Genomic DNA, 20,735 nt, shown 5'->3' on the forward strand with positions numbered 1-20,735 from the left:
CTGACGCAAACTCCGCTCTAACTAGTCCGCATGAACGTGCCTCTGTTGCATAAGTGCAGCGTGTCGAAATCCAGTGGTACCAAGTTCCAGTTCTGTATCACCCTCCGCGAATTTTTTTTATAGCGCAATTTGTTTACCTTACAATTCCGTCGTTTTGCGTGTGACGTGAAATGTTTTCTACGAATCCCGATTTCCTCTACACATAAGGGACTTTGGGTTGCCCGCTGAGCGGGATCCTTTAAGCTGCAGCGTCAAAATTATTTGTTAAAGCGAATATTTCAGCAAAAAGCTGTCCCTGTGGTGGCGTTCCCGATGCCGTTCGACTTTGCGAACGCGCTGTTCATCCGTTAGCAACCATTTGACAGTCGGCAGCTCAGTAGACGGTCCGGACACGGCCAAACGGGCAAAGGGGATGCTTCCCTCTCTTATAGACAAACACTTCGTTCCCCTGATGGTGATGTTCGGTTGGACCTCATTTTGGTTTGTCCAATGGATTCGAATTCCACCCAGCATACGGCTGAGCTTTGCTGTGGCCAACGCTTCTTCTGAAACTAGAGGAGTACGGCGAACTTCGGCCCTGCTATTTGCAGCTGATTCAGATTTTTCCGCATCTGCGACGGTGAAGGGCACCACACGGCTTCAGCCGTAAAGAAGGAAAAGTGGCCATAAGAATCTCAGGTGCGCCGAGCCTTATCACATGATTCTGCTGCAACACAAAGGTGGATTGACAGCCCCACCGTTACCACGGACTTTTAACCGACTAGATAACCAAGCCCCATCGTGCATGGGGAGAACTCGTCCTTGTAGGGCTGCCCGAGTGCCGCGGTTGGACTCTCTATAGCAGCTGTCATAAACAGACTGAGAAAAAAATATCAATTATTCGAAAAGAAATATTGTACAGTTAGAACAAGTAATTGTAGGAGGACATGAGAAAGAAATTTGAAAGAAATGACAATGAAACAAAAATATGAATGGTTAATCAGGCGTTCTAATGCTATTCCGGCCGACGATAATGAGCGTGAAAGTAAATTGCATCCAACCACCCCTCTAGGATTTATAGTACCCCTACTTGTGCACCGTAATATGGAAGTCAGTTTAGCGCGCACCAACAGAAAGAACCTACTAACTGTGTAGCTGTGCTACGACATCTTACTTTCCTTGCACAGACCTGATCGCGTGTTCTTTAACTACTGCTCCTTTTTTCCCGTCGAATGAGATGGAGTAAATAAAGAAAAATATCCTTGCCTCGGAGCACACTCGTTGAGTGGAGTTGTGGTGGGCAATTATGCACGCTATGTCTAACAGCGCGAGAGCTGCTCTCCAAACTTAACTGCTGAAGGATTAGTCTGTCTAGACTGTCGGCCGCAGGAGCACCTTAACGTTTCCAGTCTGCGAGAGTGGAGTGGTAACACCCACACACACACAAAAAAAAAAAAAGGATGAAGGATGTTGAAAATACACGTAACATAAACTAGACATTTCAGAGCGTGTCCAAGAGTTCCGCGTCAAAGATGACGTACGTACATTTTGAGCGGCAACTAGCATGAGCGTAAACTTCCACCAGAGAAGGAAGGTTTTCTCTCACGAACCAAGACAATAAGAGCTTCAATCACAGAAGGCACAACAAAACGAAGATTATATAGCTCGACAACGTCCTGGTCAGAAAACGTAGTGGCGTAGAATTAAAAGCGGGAAAAGATGCAGCCGTCATTATTTTGTTTACTTTGGGACTTATTTGGGCGCCCTCTTTGCTGAAGAGCCAGAGAATTCTAAGTAAAATAAAAGCAGCTGAAATGCGTTGTCCCCAAAGACATGACTGCGTGCCTTTTCACAAACCCAGACCAGGGAGGAGCACCATGCAGCGTGGTTGCATGAGGAGCCGAGTTTGCGTTTTTTTTGTTTTTTTTGTTGTTCAGTGCAACTGAGTTACCTTCTCTAAGCGAAAAAGCAAACCAAATGTCAGAACGAATCAAACGGGAAAGAGTTCAGCAAACGTCTCCCTCGGGCCTCGCAGGAACCTAATTGCTAACAACTAGAACGCCATTTTGAGAAGAACGTGCAACTTCAAAAAGCGTACAGAAGAAAAAAAAAATAAGACCGTAATCACGATGGCCCGATTCCGCTATCCCGAGGAAACGAAGCTGATATCGTTGAGAACTCCCAACTTCGTCATTTTCTGGTAATTCACTTCGCTTCTCAGCAGGCTCGCCGGACTCCGCGTATGGCTAGCAATCTGTGTCGTCGACGGAGAGAGATCGGCGCTTCTGCCGGGACAGCTTAATACAATCCTCCGCCGCTACCTATGTCGCTGCTTCTAGTGTGCCGTTCACGTGGCTGCTTCTGTTGCTGCCGTGGGATAGGCGCCCGTCACGCGGCTTGCCCGCGTAAAGAAAGATTGCTTTCAACTCGCAGGAAACGGAACTCGGGGCTTCACTCTCCAGGTCCGGCCTTAAATGAAGACGGCGAACGTGACGCATCAGTGGTCATTACAGCGACGACTCCCCTTACCCTCCCGCTTTACCTTCCAAGGTCCTGTAGCGCAACGCCTCTGCTTTCCCTCTTCTCTCGTGGCTTCCATCTCCGGGGGTTCCGAGTCGCATCCATCGCCGATGGTCATCCCGGGACATCGCGTGGGGAAGAGGAGGACACCGAAGGGAAATTCGGGTAATGGTTCCCGTCGACGTCGGCGGTCGTCGCCGGTGCAGAGGGCGCTCAGTAATCGTTGCGAAACATCGAGGCGAGGGTGAGAGAGTGCGTGTTGAAAGGAGAGGGCCTAAGAGAGAAAGAGATAGAGGACGCCGCCGGCATCCATTTTGAACTCGAGGCCCGCCGGAAAGGAAGAGGTACGCTCGCGGGGAACGTTTCGCCGGGGGATACTCGAGGCCAGCTGTGCGCGTGCGGGCGCGCACCCCTCCGACCATTCGCCGGATGCTGATGGCGCCAATTTCGTTGCCGCCAACGCCGCGTGGACGGACGTCGGCGTAAGGAGGGCAATTTCACCTGATCATGCCGGTGGTCCCTTGTGAAATGGAGGCAGAGAGGAATCAGCGGCGTCCGTGTTTCTTTCTTGATATCCCGCTTGGATGTACGCGAAGTATGGCTCAGCCTTATCCTTGGCTATTACGATTTATCCCGCGTATACTCGCGTGGTTTGTTGAGTGCAAGTAAGCGCTTTCGATGTGGCAGGCCAGGTTATTATGCCTAATGCCTTCTTATTGCGATATAGATGGAAACGTTGAGCATTCCGTGGTGAAGTCAAATGTTGGCAAAGTTATTAGGTAAATCGGGTCAGTGGGATGCTTAGGCATTACTTTGAAAGATTTCCGCGAATAGATACGAGCATCCGTTCGCGCAGACGTGAGCAGGCACTGTTTTGCTTTGTGTTGGAGAAAAGGAAAACAATGAGCTTTGCTTTTAGCGAGAGATGGTTTGAAGCCAATTCGTTTTGGGAGAAATTTTAGAGGAGTTTCGCGAGCAGGTAGCTGGCGACATTTGGGACATAAATAGCACAAATGACCAAGCATGTTGGAGTGCCTATTTAAGTTTTCGGTAAGAACGATGTTAGTGCATAAATGTGCGTTGAGGAAACATTAAAACAACCTCGATAGATGCCATGATTTATGCCTGACTACATTGCGTGTAAGCTATAAACTAGGTTGCAGCACTAATAGTGGAGATTTAGGGTGACGCCTTTAGTTCCCTGGTACCTCCTTTGATATCATCATGAACGGCGTTTTATTTTCGTGATATTCCTCTTGCATGCAGCAGAATATCTATTTGAACGATTTATAGCTATGCGGACGCCTCAGCTCGTTAACTGGCACTTGCGTTGAACGCGTCTTGCGCCTTGCGTTGAACGCGTCACACTACGGGTAACCTTTTCGAGATCGCCTCGCCGATGGCGTCGAACGCGAATGTCTATGTGCCAAAGCCAAGGTGCCAGTGCAGGGCACCGGCGCTTTCTAGGCATTGCCGATTCGTATTGCTCGGTTTATGTATAAAATATATACGAGTAATTTTGCTATTTGTAGGCAAAGCAAGCACTGATGATGCGGTATAACATCTAGACACTCACGGTGTGATCGATTTATTCGACCATACTGGACTAATGGTGCACCATTAGTATTAACGTGCTGTGGTGTGTATCACGTACAGGTTCGCCCACTCTTTCTGCGAGCAATCACGCTTCCTTCAAAGCGTCATTTCATCTGAGACGAATGCACCTCTAAGGAAAGCGGCACAGGCTCAAAGCGACCTTCGCATAGTCTTCATGGCCTTCGCATAGACGGCGACTTTACTTCAATGCGTGTTAATATCAGAGGCAGTGACGCTTCAAAGAGAGCATGCTTGTTCGCACTATGAATGGAAACACTGTACGTACGAGTCTCTGTGAATGCAGCCCTTGCTTCGCGCAATTGTCACGCACTGCATAGCACTACGCATGCAATGGCCGTCTAAGCCTCAGACGAAGACTATGCTGTAAATGAGGCCCCCGCTTCATCGGGAGTGGCTTTTCTTCCTTCTTTCTCACATGTCTTGCCCTGATACCCTGGAATACGATAGCGGTATACGCAAAGCATAGTCTTGTGTCGATCCCGATCACGCATGATCATATGCTTTAGGTGCATGCCAAGATGCGATCAACAGCGCGGTTTCCTTTTTCCAGATCTATAGGACGCCTGACCTTGGATAATTTGACATAAGAGCGGGACTCCGAGGTGACATGCCTTGTACGACATGCAAATTACAATTAAATTCGGCGCGACCTGTTTTGCCACTAGACGCTGTGCCATGGTTAAAAACTTGTCTTGATCAGCCTGGAGAGTGGCAGCAACGAGAAACGACCCGTATGAGAACCGGAATATGTGCAAGGAGATAAGTGAGGCAACAAGTATCGTGGTAAAGCTCTAGAAGAAAAGTTTGTTCAAAGAACTGAAGTCGCCTCGGCGCAGATGTCTTTGCAGCGGTGCATGGTCTCCTAGAGTCATTCTATAACTGAATTTATCAAAACTACTTAAGTTTTACAACGCAGTTCTTAGGCGCCCATTCTTGGCCGGCGGCATAACCGGTGGCCAGCTATCATAGTTGGCACTCGGCCACCCACAACAACACATGGTTATCCGGAACACAGACTTATCGGATGATCTGGAAAATGGCAGCGTTGGGATCTTGACGGACACCTTAATGCTATCGGGCACACTTAGAGCGAACTTTATGCGTACCCTGGATGGCCCGATTAGCTACCCTATATTTATAATATTGCAAGCTATTGCAAACATTGTGGGCGGCTGTACTGTGTTGCCTGGAGTGGGAGGTGGGCAGCGGCGGAAAAGAAGAAGATGGAAATGAGGAGGAGGGGGTATATGTGTTAGCGGTTGATGCTATTGTGTGCTGAAATCACGAAAATGCCTCTGGCATGCAGGAGTTGGCAGCCCACATGTATTGCAGGCATGGAGTTGTTAGACTGCTACCTGAACGTCGAGCTCTCAGATGAACGGGGATGTAGGAATCGAACTCACGACCCCTGGATCCTGAGCTAAGCACGCAACTCTCTAGGGTACGCAGGGATGTGCGAAATACTTGGCAAAAGTGGGGCATCATAATTGCATAAGGCGGTCTTTCACTTGACATTGAAGCTTACGACTGTATATATATATGTGTATTTGAGATGGTGCGTGATATAATAACGGTAAACATTTAAGAGAGTGGTGATTTACCGATAGGAAAGTGCGTGAACGAAGAAAGCAAATCGGAAAGAGTAGCCGCAGGCAAAAGCCGTTAAGAGGCCGAATCATGGCCTTAAATATGGGGCTCACAGAATCCGCAAACTATTCGCGCAGTGAAATATGTTTGAGCAATATAAAAAACTACGCCCACGTCACCCTCGCACCACTCGAATCGAGGCCGTCGGAACACGGCAGTGGCGCCAGCAGGTGTCATGAAAGCGATTACTTTGTAACAGCCAAGAACTAGGAAATGGTTAAGTGCCAAGTTCTTTGCCTCAACATTTGCGAACTTAAAATCGGACAGTTGCGCTGTAAATTCGGATTACCGAGTACCGAGTATTATCGTCGGCCATTTTTTGTCATGTCCATCCGTGAAAACGAATCGATTGAAGTTTGCAGCCAATTTTAAAGTTAAGTTTGCCGTAACAGTATACTTTTTCGTAGTCATTTTCAGCCTGGCTTATTTAAGCTGGAAGTTTACGTAACCCCGAACAGCCGTTATTACAGCTACAGTCACAATAATTCTGTGTTGAAGATAGAAAAATGCTTATAAAAAATCAACGCATGAAAGCCGAACAGAAAAGCTTGCATCAACAACAACGTTAGGATTACAGACCAATATCCAATAGCGTGCATGGCGACTGTTCGAAATTTAAAATGAGTCAGCTTTTCTAGCAGCGAAGAACAATCATGCCTGAAAACGTTCTCCGCACGTGCTTTCATGACAGTGGCTAAGAAATCCCAGCGGGAAGGTTCTAAGTGATCAGCTTCAGTAAAAACGAGAGCATATGTGCGCATACTATTGAGGCAACTACGAGCTACTATTTAGGCTGAAACCAAGCAAGTTTATTTAGGCCCTTAACACTCACTCTCTCCTTGCAACCAACAGCACTTAGCCCGGACCCAGACGTGGCAGAACCTCGAATTACAAGCAGCAATAACTGCGTGGATGCACAGAAATCAAAAAGCTTCCGTAACCTGTTCAAAGGCGGAAGGAAACGTTCCCAAAGTGGCGAGCTATCCGCGTCTGTTGTGCACCTGAAAGAGATCGTTCAGAGAGACGAAGGCGTCGTTTCGCGCTTGCCCCGAGTGCAATTTCAGGACCCTTCTCTTTCCTCGCCCGCTCAACGCACGCATATCGTAAAAGCGGACAATTTATTAATCAACCAAAGCGTGCGCTGAGGGTTCTCGCACGGATACATTGCGGCCGGCCGCCTTCTCTGGCAGCGGAGCGCGTCATTTTGCGTGCATTATGAACGAACTTTGCCGCTCACCGGGAAGGGGGAAACCTGGCTGTTACGTAGCGGTGGAAACGTCTCGAGAACCGAGCACGGACATATGTCGCTCGAAATTAATATTGAAGCGGTCACTGAGGGCCGCAAAGCGATTTCCCAGGCGCGCACGTACGTACGCACTCTGATGGTGAACGGCGCAAGCTCAGTCCCGGCTCCAGCGACTATTCGCCGCGAGATCGACCTAGAGGTGGCACCACCGTCGCTCTGGTAGTGTGGATCGGCAGCCGGCGGCGCTCGCAGAAACGCACGCGGCGTAGGTCTGCTTCTGAGTTTACGGCGGGTTTGTTGGCAATAAAAACGTGTCTTCTGCAGTATTTCTGCAATATTGCCGAAAAAAAAATCCAAGGATTTCGCCAATGCAGCAGAATAAGCGCGGATTTTAGGAAAACAAGGCATGCAACCACCAGTCTTCTAAATTTACTTTGTACGTTTCTTGCGCTGTGCCACGTTCACGAGCCTAATACTCGGGCATGCCTAATGACAGCTTGGTATTTTTGTCGATTTTTAAACAGGGTGCGCGTGTCTCATGCAAGTGAGACAGGCGAATTTAATGTCAAGCACACGCAGATACAAGGTTCGTGCTCTGAGCTGCAGTATTTTAGAACAAATCGAGTAAGCCTGGTTCATTATATCGTGCTTGAGTCGAGGATTAAGCACGGTAAATATAGCACTGACAGCGTACTGCATGGCGAGTTGCTTTAGACTGAATGCGCATCAACTCTTGCTAGACAACCACGCACAAGTATCCCAAAAAATGAGATCTCGCCGACACTGTACAGGAAACCTCACCGCAAAGGAAAGCTGATTGTTCACATGTACAGCGCTGAGTGGATTGAATTTGCCGAGCTCACAAAGACGCGGATGCTTTTTGCGGCCACTCTCATAGAATGTGATAGCGTATTGCTTCATGCGCCACAACTGTAAATGATTTCCTGAAACCGAGGAAAATATAAGGGATTTGTGATGTGTGTGATGTTGATATATAATGGTAAATTAGTAGTGTAATTATTTTGTTTTGCAATGCCAATAAATTTCACCGTGTGAGAAAACTTTTACACCCTTTACAAAATTTACGATAATCAGCGATTATTTTTCAGTAACGTGAAAGTGCAAGCTACGAATCACTCACTTCGAAGACATCGTCATAAACTGAGCATGGGCATTGTCATGTTCTGGCAAGCAATTTTAAATGCTGAAGATTTCTTTATCACTAATTATTTAGCAGTAACTAAACCTTATGCGAAGTAAAATATTGGGGTTGATTCCAAAACAGGTGCCGGATATAAAACTATTCCGAAAGAAATGGAGGTCATCTTATCATGCGACTATAAAGATGTATTTATTCCCGAACTAAACACTGGTAAGTAAGCCCGCATGAAGCTGTTTTACTCCCCTTGTCAGAAACGATGCGTTTGCTCGGAAGACAGCACTTAGACGAAAAGAGATTTGAAGTACATTGATCTATTTGTATTTTGTAATATTTAGTGGAACAATTAGGGGCTGGGAAGATGTTTTCCAAACATTCGAGCATTTCTTTATGCAAAATGTGCTTACTACAACTGTTACGGATGCGCAGAAGCCTTCAACAGCAAAAAAAAAAAAATAACAACAATAAAAAAACCATATTGGCACGGGGTTTAACGCATGAAAGCGCATCGGTTATGACGGATGATTGCAGAGGCTGGTTTTAGTGTTGTTCTTTTTTTTTTCATTATTACCACCATATTCACCACGTGAGATTGTTTAATGTGCAGTCAAATCCCACAGCAGAGGAGAGCGTTTCATAACGTTCGTGATTGAATCCCCCGCTCTCGAAATCAGCCGTCGAGCGCCCTTACCACTGAGATACCGCGACAGAGGTTTAAAAGCAAAAACAAAGTACTCACACAACTCTATCATGCGTACAGAAGGCATAGCAGGCACAGAGTGGCCTGTTCAAACTGCATTCTGCTATGAAGCAGTCCGCGGTGGCATATGTTTCAGTATCTGCGGTATTCCAAACAGAAACTGGAATATGCGATTTCTGAGCGTTTGCATTAACTTTAACTGGCGGCAGCGATCTGTCTTGCTTTGATACGGCGCTAATGACAGTACCACTTCATTTGATACACTGCGTGTCAAAGGATCTCAAGCGCCGAAGACTGCGACGGATGATGTCCTTATCCAGCATGACATACTCGATACGGACAAGTATATATATTTTTAATGGAGCGTGAGGTAATGGCCTGTTCATATTTCTTTTGCAAGAGGCATATAGGTAAGCAAAAGCGGACAGGAACCACGAAACAAACAAAAACACTCCTGTACACGCCGCATGCGCGCGCGTAAATCACTGCGGGCTGGCACGCGACGCGAAAACGCATCCACACTGAGTAGGTTTCGCCGCTGAGCCGCAAGGTGGCGACTCTGCTCGATCTCGAGGCCAATAGAGCGGCCAGCCCGTACTCGCTCTTTCCATGGCGCTGCGGACCTAATCCGTCAGAAAGCATCGCGACAGCTTTCTACGCGCGCCGGGGCGGGCGCTGTGTGGCCGATGGGAAGGCGCCGTTGATTGTTTGGCCGCGTGGCGCCGGCCTTCATACATCAAGCCGCCGCCGGGATCGAAGGCTACGCTGGGCTCACTGCTGCCAATAAGCGTAACCCCTCCGGCAACCCCCAATCTTCTCTTCAATCTATCCGCATACACACGCAGCCGCCTGCGCTGATGCCGCTCCTGTCTTTCTCCGCCTGCACCTCCTCCACCCCCCAATGCACGCACCCGCTCCCCTTCGAGCTCCGGGTCTGTCTCTTCGTTGGGCGCAACAATACACCTCGATTTCCCCAGGTGGTTTGACGAAAGAGACACCCTCTCGGAAAGGAGAGGACGCGGCAGAGATCGCGTCTCGTTCGTTCCCTAGGCGACGCGTCAAAGCCCCAGTTGAGCCGGCCAGTTGATGAAGTTCAGCGGGCTGGCAAAGTGGGGAAGACGGGCGCAGAAGAGAGTACGGCATGCAGTGGGTATATATAAGCGGCGACGAGACGCTTGCTCAGCGGCAAATAACAGTGGGCTTCATTGTGGAGCACGTGTGGGGTGACCGCAGCGAGTGCTCTTTTTTTTCTTGCCGTCAGCAATAAACATCAATAATAAGAACGAAAGGCAGCAACACGCGGTTTTGAAAGTGGCTTTATCAACTTGCGCGCGACGAGAAAAAGGCATATTACACGTCCAATGAACTGTTGCATATATGTAGTTCGCCACAAGGAGAGAGGGTTGGTTGGTTGCTGTGGGGTTAAACGTCCTAAAGCGAATCAGGCTGTGAGAAACACCGTAGTGCAGCGCTCCGTTAATATTGACCACCTGAAGTCCTCTAACGTGCGCTGACATCGTACAGCATACGGGTGCCTAGATTTTTGGCTCTACCGAAAAGCGGCGGCCAAGACTGGGATTCCATCCCTAATCCTTGGGTACAGTAGTCGAGCACCCTAACCTCTACGACACCCTGGCGGGGCACAACGAGAAAAGCAGGGAAAGATAATATTATGTTTTTATTAGGTTACATATTTGTTCCTTCTTTTCCACCAACCACAAATCAAGTGGAATAGGTGAAGCTGTCTTTATTTCATTTTCTCCTCTAGATCCTCTACACCGGCAAACGTTTATGTTAGGCTATAGTTACTTCGTGACTAATACTTGAAAAGATCTTTAACCTTAGCAAACGACGATTTGAGGTACAGTAAGCGTGTTTTTCTGCTGTCAGCATTTGTACTTGCTATGATGAATTTACTGGGTTAGAATGCATGTCGAAATCGCGTGTTCCTGAACTCTCATGACAGCCTTTTGTTCATTCGGGAGTGTTTCAATTAGAAGCACAACAATACGTGCGAACGAATTCACACTTAGAAATATCAAGGTGCACGATGAAGCGAATAATATTTTTGTCTTCATGTCTGGAACCTGCTTTTCTCACTTATGCCCATGCTGACGAAACAGGGGTAAAAAGAAAAATGATGGTTGTGCCAGATTTCTGATTCGCGAACCTCGACTCTTGTATATCTTTTTTTGTTGCTGCCCTTCCTCTCAAACCCCAAAAGCTCTCGTAGAAGGCATTCGCAAGCTCGCTATAGTTTTTTGCAGTGGCGCCAAAATCAAGCGGGAAAAATACAGGTAACGAAATAAGCGGGGAGCCTTAATGGCACCAGCTGTAACAGTTGTGCGAGAGCCAGCCCGCCACGTCAGCTACTTGACGCCTTTCACAATTCCTCAACCCTGCGGGGCAAGCCTCATGCGTTCATTGGTACTCTTGAGGAGAAGGCTAGGCGGGATGGAAGACGAAAGGGTAGGGGGAGTACCGGGAGCCCATCTTTTGATTGTCCAGCAGCCCTCAGAAGGGGAGAGGTGGTAAAGAGTGAACTGCTGCCTCCTTCGTTCCTCTCTGCGAAGACCTGACGAGAGACGGCGAGTGTGCGAGTGCCGAACATAATTAAGGTGCCGACTCAGCGATTTCGATCGTGAGAATTGAGCGTGCCGCCGTATAAGACTCGATAATCACCGCGCTGCCGCAGCCGTTGAAGCCGGCGGCGGTGCCGTCAACCCTTTTCTGGAAAGCTCTTGGCCGGAGAAAGAAACACGCGTGCTTCGAGGCAGAGCAAAGCGAAAGAAGGACGAGACTCGTGTCTGCGTGCGTGTGCGGCGGTCGCGAAGAAAGCACAGACATAACGTCCCACCTCTTTCTCTCTCTCTCATCCTTTCTCTCGATCCCGATCGGCGTGCTTTCGGAGCTGAGCTTACATATTCAGAGGTCCTCGCCCGCACGGACGCGGAAAGCCATTAAGACTTGATCACTCATCGGCTTCTTTCTTCGGGAGAGGGGCTTCGGCTCTGAATCGGCCGTTAGCGACAGGTTTTTCTGCCGTGCTCGGCGCTTTTTCCGCGGGCCTGTCCAATTATACGCTTTCTCGCCCGGCGCTCTTTCGTGGCGTTCGTTTCCGCTGCGCGCGAGATATCGCGAACGGCATGATACGACGAACAGCGAGGGGCTTCGAGCTTTGTTGTGAAGGGCTTTCTTGATGGCTTTACGCAATGGCTCGCTGAGAAAGCAATCCCGGATAGGCAGAGAGACATCACGGCAAAGAAAGAAGAAGGCGAAAGAATTAGAAGCACCACCTTTGTTATTTCGCCCCGAAAACCTCGCGGAAATTTATTAGCGGCATAGTTGTTTAGATGCTGTGAAGACATGAAATGGTGGTTGCATTAGAAAAAATGAACAAAAAAAGAAATAACACTTACTGAAACAGCGATCTATTTAAACAACTTGTTCAGACTTAGCGTGAATTATTCTTTGATAAAGATGCCCTTTCTATTAAGCAGATAATGTTTCATGTTATACAACGAAGACCCGCGCCTGCACAGTGGATTTCCAGCTCCTCCCGATAACGTCCGGAGAAGACACGTTTGCATGACATGGTTATTAACTTTTTTTTTCCGCAAAGGATGCTGGGCGCTAATAGCAATATATCGCCACCTTTTTATTGAAGAATTGTCAACATTCTCTCGGACGTAAACCCGTTCGTACTAAGGCGGCTTCCGGCTCCGATCTTCTCTAGCTTATGTTTTTTTTTTCTTTCCTCAAGGAAACCCAGCGGCAGTCAGGCAGACCAGATTGGTTGCGCGGAGTAGCCTAAATCCCCCCCCCCCTCCCCCCCCTCCCTTTATCCCCCATTGCCAAGACTGGGATTGGGTAAATACCCTTTTACACGGCCATCAACGAGGCTCCGTCGAATCGTAAACTTTCCTGATCGAGAAGGCTTCGGCCGCAAGAGCTGGTTTCAATCTTTTTCTTTTGTTTTGTCATTTTTCGCTCTTACTTTTTTTCCCACCGCGATAGAGAGCACCAACTAGATTTCCCCGTATTTACCGCTTTTTACTTAAGGGTGCTCTGCGGGGAAATTGATTTTATGTTTCTTTTTACAAGTTAAGTGAGCGGCGAGGAAAGAAGTACGACGCCGATGAGGGTATGTACCACGGCGGGCTACGAAAGCCAACGAATGAAACTGACGATGCGAATTCGGAGCTTCCTTTGTGGTGCTTACACTGGTTAGTAGGAGCGGGAAACAAGTGCAAGAGGAAATCTGGGCTAACGAACTCGGTGCTCTTTGATCAATTTGTTGATCTTAGAAGATTGGTCGTGTTCTTTTGGGGAAAAAAATAAGGGAACTAATTACCTTGTTTGGGCCTTTGTTTTCAAGCAGTGTTTTCGTCGGCAAACTTTGTAGTGAGGTGAAGCACTAAGAAGAGTGTTTGTTGCCTGAGGGAGGTTCTAGTTGATGCTGGCGGCAAGACGAAGATGAGAAAATAATGTATCGGAGGCGAAAGAAATGAGTTTTGTGGGTCCATGTATCGCTCGGTAATGCTTTCGACAAGGTATCTAAACGATTTTTTTTTTTTCATCCCGCATAAAGGCCTATTTTTGTTTGTCAATTGAAACCCACTTGTCCCTTTGTTTCCTTTCCGGCGAAACACGCAGCCATGTCATGTGCGACATTCCTATCTGTGCACTGAAGTATACGTCCTGTAGATTACGATCTCTGAAAGGGGACTGGAGTAGTCTAATCCCCACCCATAATAACCTTGATAGCTTCATTCATGCCGAGTCGGCAAAATATAGAGAACCGTACGAAAATGCGATAAAATATTTTGTAGCTTCTCCGTAACCTAAGACTTTTCTGTAGTTGTGTAGTCGTTCTCGGAGTTACGCAGGTTTAACTACAGCATCTTGTGTGAAAACTTCGCACAACTTTGATGCCGCTATAGAAATAGCTTCAGTCACAATAAATATATGCCAAAAAACTATGTAGAAATTTTGTTGACGCAATATAAAAATTTCTGCAGCATTTTTCTTAAGCTTCATACTATAGCACTAAAAATCACATCTTATATTCTGAGAACTTTTGACACGTAGTGCACATTAAATTACACATTAAGTATATAATAGTAATATAAGATGTAATAAGTAAAATCCCGCATCTACGCCCAATTATCTGACGCACGTGATTGATGCCGGCACCAAGAGAGATCCGTCTTATCTTAAGAATACGAACCCAAAGTTTGCGGTTGCAAGCACAATGATTTTTATTCGTCGTCATCTGTGTTCAACGCTCCTCTTGCTGCAGTTTTGAAATAGAATTTGGCACCCCAGATTTATTTGAAATACAAGAAATGGGCCCCCTGTCACCGCTGTTTTTCCTACTTCATTAAAGCATAAGAACAACAAATGGCAGCGGATATGACTCAGCGCAATGAAAAGACACTTAAAGCAGCTGTCCGGCAAAAACTACGCGAATTGTTTTTCTTAATGAGCAAGTGTTCTTCCCTACTGCGTGTTTTGAACACCAAGGCGAGACGATGAAAATGACGCAAAATGTAATCTTCCTTTGAAGAAGCCGGCCTTCTTGCAAGATGAGAATAATTTAGTTCTCGCCTTTTGTCACTGCTGCTGATAAGAATGCTGCAGATAACCAGCGCATGCGTAGATAGTCCCTCTTTCCTTCTTCCCCTCCTTTCTTTCCTTCTCTATATATTTCCGAGCCGGAAATAAAGCGTGGTCTTTTCGCTCTGCGAATCTGCCTGGTTTTCATCGCGTAGCTGCCGGCCTTTGGCCGGTAGATCGCAACAGTGGCGACGAGGATTCTGGTGCAGCAAGGAAACCAGCAATACGCCCAAGCACGACAGTCACGCAGAAGGAACCCACCGCCAAGGATCAGCCATGGCACACAGGCTACCGGAATTCGAAGACGAAAAAGATAAGTGGCAGCCGTACCTTGTCAAGGTTCAAGCTTATTTCGAAGCGAATGATTTGATAGACGATGCTAAGAAAAGAGCCCTGCTGGTAGCGGCGCTTGGAACAAGGACCATAGAAATTTTGAACGCGAAGGTAGCACCGCGAAAGCCTAACGACCTTACCTACAAAGAAGTTGTGGAGACGCTAAGCAGCTACTACGACCCGGTACCGAATGAAATCTCTGAAAGTTTCAAGTTCTTCCATCGCTGCCAGCAAGAAGGGGAATCTGTACATGCATTCATTATGGCAATACGGCAGATGGCACACAATTGCTATTTTGGAACGATGCTAGACAGAATAAGGGACCGTATTGTGTGTGGTGTCAGATCCAAGAATCTGCAGAAGCAGCTGTTAGCGAAGAAAAATCTGAATCTCGAAGGAGGCTCTTGCCCTCGCCGCAGAGAGCGCTGAACGCGATTCGCAAGGGATTGTTACTGACCAAGAACAAGCGAGATTGCTAAATCTCTCTGGCCAATACGAATCGCGCACGAAGTCACAGGGCGTGCAACAATGCAAATGTTGCGGTAAGCATGGTCATAATACAAAGGCTTGTCGACTAATCAAGCGCAAATGTTTTAAGTGTGCACGGCCAGGGCATTTAGCGCGAATGTGTGCGGCAAATGAGACAAGCAGGACGCTAGCACTAACAGCAGACGCCAGAAACCGAAGAGAGTGACAGTAGCGCGTCCCAAATCTGGTCCTTGACCACCACGCGCTCTCTTATACCCCCATCTGAAAGTCGTTTGCATGGAATGGCATCGAGATAATGATGGATATTGATACCGGCTCCCCTGTTTGCGTCATTCTCAAAAGCATTTACCAAGTGCACTCCCACCAATGGCCGCAGCTGCAAAAGTCGGAAGTACAGCTTTCATGCTATCTCGGAAAGTTGCCACTCCTCGGTACACTGACCATGCCAGTTTCCTATGAAGGTACCACAGTACAATGCAGTCTGACGGTTTTAGACTGCAATGGCCCCAGTCTTTGCGGTCGGGACCTGTTGAAAAAATTGACAGACGAACGCATTCAGGTGTTGACCATGTATTCGAAGCCTTCCGTATTAAAGCAAGCCAGGGAGGACGTGCCGATGCTGCTCTAGCAAAACTGCGACCTGTTCACTGAAGGCGCTGGTCTCATGAAAGGTCCGCCAGCCCGACTGCACATCAAGGCCGGAGCAAACCCCAAGTTCTTTAAGGCAAGGAAAATTCCTTTTGCACTTCGTGATAAAGTGTCTAAAGAGCTTGACAGATTAGTCTCGGCTGGCATAATATCACCAGTTCCTCATTCTGAATGGGCAACGCCCATCGTGCCAGTCTGGAAGAAGGACGGAACAGTGCGCATTTGCGGGGACTTTAAGATTACACTAAACCCTGTGTGCGAGGTTGAGCAGTACCCTTTGCCTGTAATAGACGACATTTTTGCAAATCTATGTGGAGGAAAAAATTCAGTACTTTAGACCTTCGCGATGCTTACAATCAGGTTGAGCAGATGAAGACTCGCGGAAATTAGCAATGATAAACACACACAAGGGGCTCTTTTGCTACAACAGGTTACCGTTTGGCATCACATCAGCGCCAGCGATATTCCAACGAAAGATTGAATCGGTGCTGCAAGGACTAAAAGGGACTCAGGCTTATCTAGACGATGTCCTGGTAGCCGAGAGCAGCGATGCTGATAACTCAAATCTGCAAGCGGTGCTACAGCGTTTCCGCGAGAACGGCATCAAACTTCGTTATGACAAGTGCAAGTTTGGCGAACAATAGGTGACGTATCTTGGTCATCGTATTGATGTTGAAGGGCTACACCCCCTCGAGAAGCACGTGGATGCAATCAGGCCAGCCTCTTTACCGCGAAATGTTGCTGAGTTGCGATTCTTTGTGGGAATGGTTACATTTTACAACAAGTTTTTGCCAAATCTTTCCACTATGCTTGCACCTCTGTACAGCCTTCTTGAAAAAGGTGCAAAATGGGTTTGGCACGAAAAAGAAGACGCGGCATTTAAGAAGGCCAATGATGCTTTGTGTTCAGCCCCAGTGCTAACGTACTTTAATCCGCAGCATGAGTAGATGTTGGAATGCGATGCTTCACCTTGCGGTGTCTGTGCTGCCCTTTTCCACCGAATAAATGGTGAAGACAGGCCAATTGGCCTCCGATGACGGACGCTCACCTCAGCTGAGAGAAACTACTCCCAAATTGAGCGAGAGGCTTTAGCCCTGGTGTTTGGCATGACACTGTTTCGCGATTACCTGTTCGGAAGGAGTTCACGCTTGTAACGGACCACCGCCCCTTATTAGGTCTACTCCGACAGGATCGTCAAACTTCTGTCATGGCTGCCGCCCGAATTCAGCGCTGGGCGCTTTTGCTAGGGGCATACAAGTACAGCCGCCCTGATTTTTAACAATATAGAGCGAGCATCGACCAAACTGCTGGTCAGCGCCTTAAAACGACGATAAGCGTGCAACACGACGAGAGTTCGTGCATGCGCAAGAATGTGGAACGTTGCAAACAGATATTGTGGCAGGGTGTGTGTCTATGTGATCCGAACAGCGTAGCAGAAGACGCTCTCTCTTCGTGCGCGTGCGCGAACTCTCGCCGTCACGAGAGGTGGTCACGGCTGCATGCAGACTATGCAGGGCCTATTGGAAACAAAATGTTGTTGGTAATTGTCGATGCACACAGCAATTGGATAGAAGCCATTCCAGTATCTCGAGCAACCGCTAAAGCCACTGCCGATTGCATGAGAACCTTGTTTAGCAGGTTTGGATTGCCCCGCACCATAGTTACTGACAACGGTACACCCTTTACTGGGTTAGAGTTTGCGGTATTCCTACAGAAAAATGGAATCGAGCATATTCGTACCCCGCCTTATCACCCCCAGAGCAATGGTCTTGCGGAATGGGCCGTAAGAACAGTCAAGGAGGGCTTGAAGAAAATGCCGGGCGTGGAGTTGACAACTGCTCTGGCGAGAATTCTTTGTAACTACAGAAATTCGCCACAAGCTTCAGGCTCTACTCCGTCAGAACTTCTTCTGGGATACCGTATGCGTACAAAATTAGATGTGTTTTTCTCCCAGGAACTACGAAATGCCCAAGCATTCAGAGACTGATTCCGCCAGTTAGTTCTTCACCCCGGGAGACGCAGTCTACGTGCGCAACTACGGCGTAGGAGAAAAGTGGACACCAGGCAAAGTGAAATCGACGAGTGGTGCCCGTCTAGTCACTGTGGCTACTGAGGACGGAGTCGTTCGACGTCATGTCGACCAGATCCGAAAGCGCTCATCAGACACCGACGGAAGCAGAGAAGTATCAAGTCCTGCAGAATCGCCTCCTGCGACCTTAAGGGCCCCGACAGACGAGGCTCACGACCTTCCCGAAGGGCCTGTTCCTGAGCTACGCTGGTCCACAAGACCTAGAAAGCCAGTGGAGCGCTATGGCTATTAGGGGAAGGAAATGTTGCTGATAACAATGCTGCAGATAACCAGAGCATGCGTAGATAGCCCCTTTTTCCTTTTTCCCCTCCTTTCTTTCCTTCTCTATATATTTCCGAGCCGGAAATAAAGCGTCGTCTTTTCGCTCTGCGAATGTGCCTGGTTTTCACCGCGTAGCTGCCGGCCTTTGGCCGGTAGATCGCAACAGTCAAAAAACAATTTAAAGTGCGAGTGTTACCGGTATCATTAGCTGTCAGTCTGTTAGATGGCTTGCTGAGAATATAGCGGGCCGCATTTCGGACCTAAACTATTAGAGAAAAGCTAGAGAGACTTTTAGAGTCACCGCACATTAAATACACCAAAACACTGCAGTTTCAGAAGCCTCATCTGCCTTTCTGTCACGTGGTCAAAAGGAACGACAATTGAACGCCATGATGTAACCACAGTTATGAAAGCGCGCTTGAACTGTATCACTGATTGAATTCTTCACTGAACTGACGAAAGAGCTTTTTTTTTTTTTCTGTACCGGTTTCGAAGCATTATAAGCAGCGCGCAAGAAACAGGATGACTGAAGACTAACATATATATACGTACAGTCATGAACAATATGAGCTAGAACAAAGTTTAAGCATTCATTTATTGATTACTCTGTAATTTTGTTTGACAAGAAGAGAATATTTATTTAAGAAGTCTCCTTTATATGCATAATATCCGCAGATCGCCATCATATTGAATAGAGAAATACTGAGAATGCTCGCAAATTTCTGCAAACACGTTGTTATAGCTCATATTGCTCATGACTGTACGTCTGTTGTCTGCAACTAACATAACGTTGCGAAACTCACGCCTCCTGTACACAACACCATTCGCACGAAGTGGAGAATGAATATCAGACCAGGTGAGGAAGAACGCCGGAGTCGCTTCAGTCAGTTGGCGATTTTATTGAAATGTAAAGACAGACAGAGGCAAGTGTCGGTGACTTTTTTTATAACGTTTTGTACACAGTTCAGCTCCCCTGTAGTTACTTGACGTGACAGCGCTAACGGCTCACGTTTACAGCTTTTTAAGGCGTTACTTGATAGCGTGCGTGTACTCTGCCACTCGATTAATCCGTAATCACATTGGGTTGCAGCGGTGGCGTAGCGGTAGAACATCCGCCTCGCATGCAAGAGGACCGGGGTTCAAATCCCGGTGCCGCGCAATTCTCCACCGGATGACAAAAAAAAAAAAGAAAAAAAAAATCCGCGTGTCGATGGAATTGCATAAACAGGTTTGATGTGCGACCTGGTGCCGGTGAACACCTCCGGAAACGCACTCCCTCACCAGAACAGGAGTTGGCCACCCTGGTGCAGTAATTGGCCACAACCTCCTATGATAAGCTCCGTAAAACCCCGGCCCTCAGTCACCAGCGGCTGCGGAACAACTGACCACGGCGGCGGTCAGACCTGTGACGCAGCAGGGGGTGCTAAGAAAGCCTGGCTCCGCTGGACAGGCCGCCATTGGAAACTGACCCTGGCAACGTTTAATGCTAGAACCCTAGATAGTGAGGCTAGTCTAGCAGTGCTGTTAGAGGAACTAGAGGGCATGAAATGGGATGTCATAGGGCTTAGTGAGGTTAGGAGGCCGAATGAGGCATATACTGTACTGAAGGATGGGCACGTACTGTGTTATCGAGGTTTACCAGAGAGGCGACAACTAGGAGTAGGTTTCCTTGTCAATAAGTATATAGCGGGTAATATAGATGAATTCTATAGTATTAATGAGAGGGTTGCTGGCATCGTAATTAGACTTAATAAGCGGTATAAAATGGAGGTTGTACAGGCCTATCCACCTACATGTAGTTATGATGACCAGGCAGTTGAAAGCTTCTATGAAGCTGTAGAATCGGCAATGCGAAAAGTAAAGACGCAGTATACTGTACTAATGGGCGACTTCAATGCCAAGGTAGGGAAAAAACAGGCAGGAGACAAGGCAGTAGGTGACTATGGCATTGGTTCTAGGAATAGCAGGGGGGAGTTACTAGTTGAGTTTGCAGAGCGCAATAACTTACGAATCATGAATACCTTCTTCAGCAAACGGAAGAACCAGAAATGGACATGGAAAAGTCCTAACGGAGAGACTAAAAATGAAATCGACTTCATAATGTGTTCAACCCCCGCCATTGTGCAAGATGTAGAGGTAATCGGGAAAGTGCGATGCAGTGACCACAGGATGGTGAGGTCCCGAATTAGCCTAAATCTCAAGAAGGAACGCAACAGATTAGTAAGAAAGAAATTTACCATCAACGAATTAGCTGTGAGGGGGAGGGCAGAAGAGTTCAGGATCTCGCTACAGAATAGGTATTCAGCTCTAACTGAGGATGGCGTCATTACCCTAGAGGCAAGGAACAATAATTTCAGAGATATCATTACTGAGTGCGCGGTAGAAGTAGGCGGTTGGATAGCTGTCTAAGGAGACGAAAGATTTGATT

General features: G+C 47.5%; 1 protein-coding gene across 1 annotated transcript in view; it reads right to left on the reverse strand.

Annotated features, from left to right (window-relative positions):
* Positions 1–20,735, reverse strand: part of LOC146193960 (cell adhesion molecule Dscam1-like) — a 570,478-nt gene that overhangs the window by 78,381 nt on the left and 471,362 nt on the right. The window lies entirely within an intron of this gene.

This window comes from Amblyomma maculatum, chromosome 4 (assembly GCF_055883805.1).
Source record: "Amblyomma maculatum isolate TAMU_Amacu chromosome 4, ASM5588380v1, whole genome shotgun sequence".
Lineage (NCBI taxonomy): Eukaryota > Metazoa > Arthropoda > Arachnida > Ixodida > Ixodidae > Amblyomma > Amblyomma maculatum.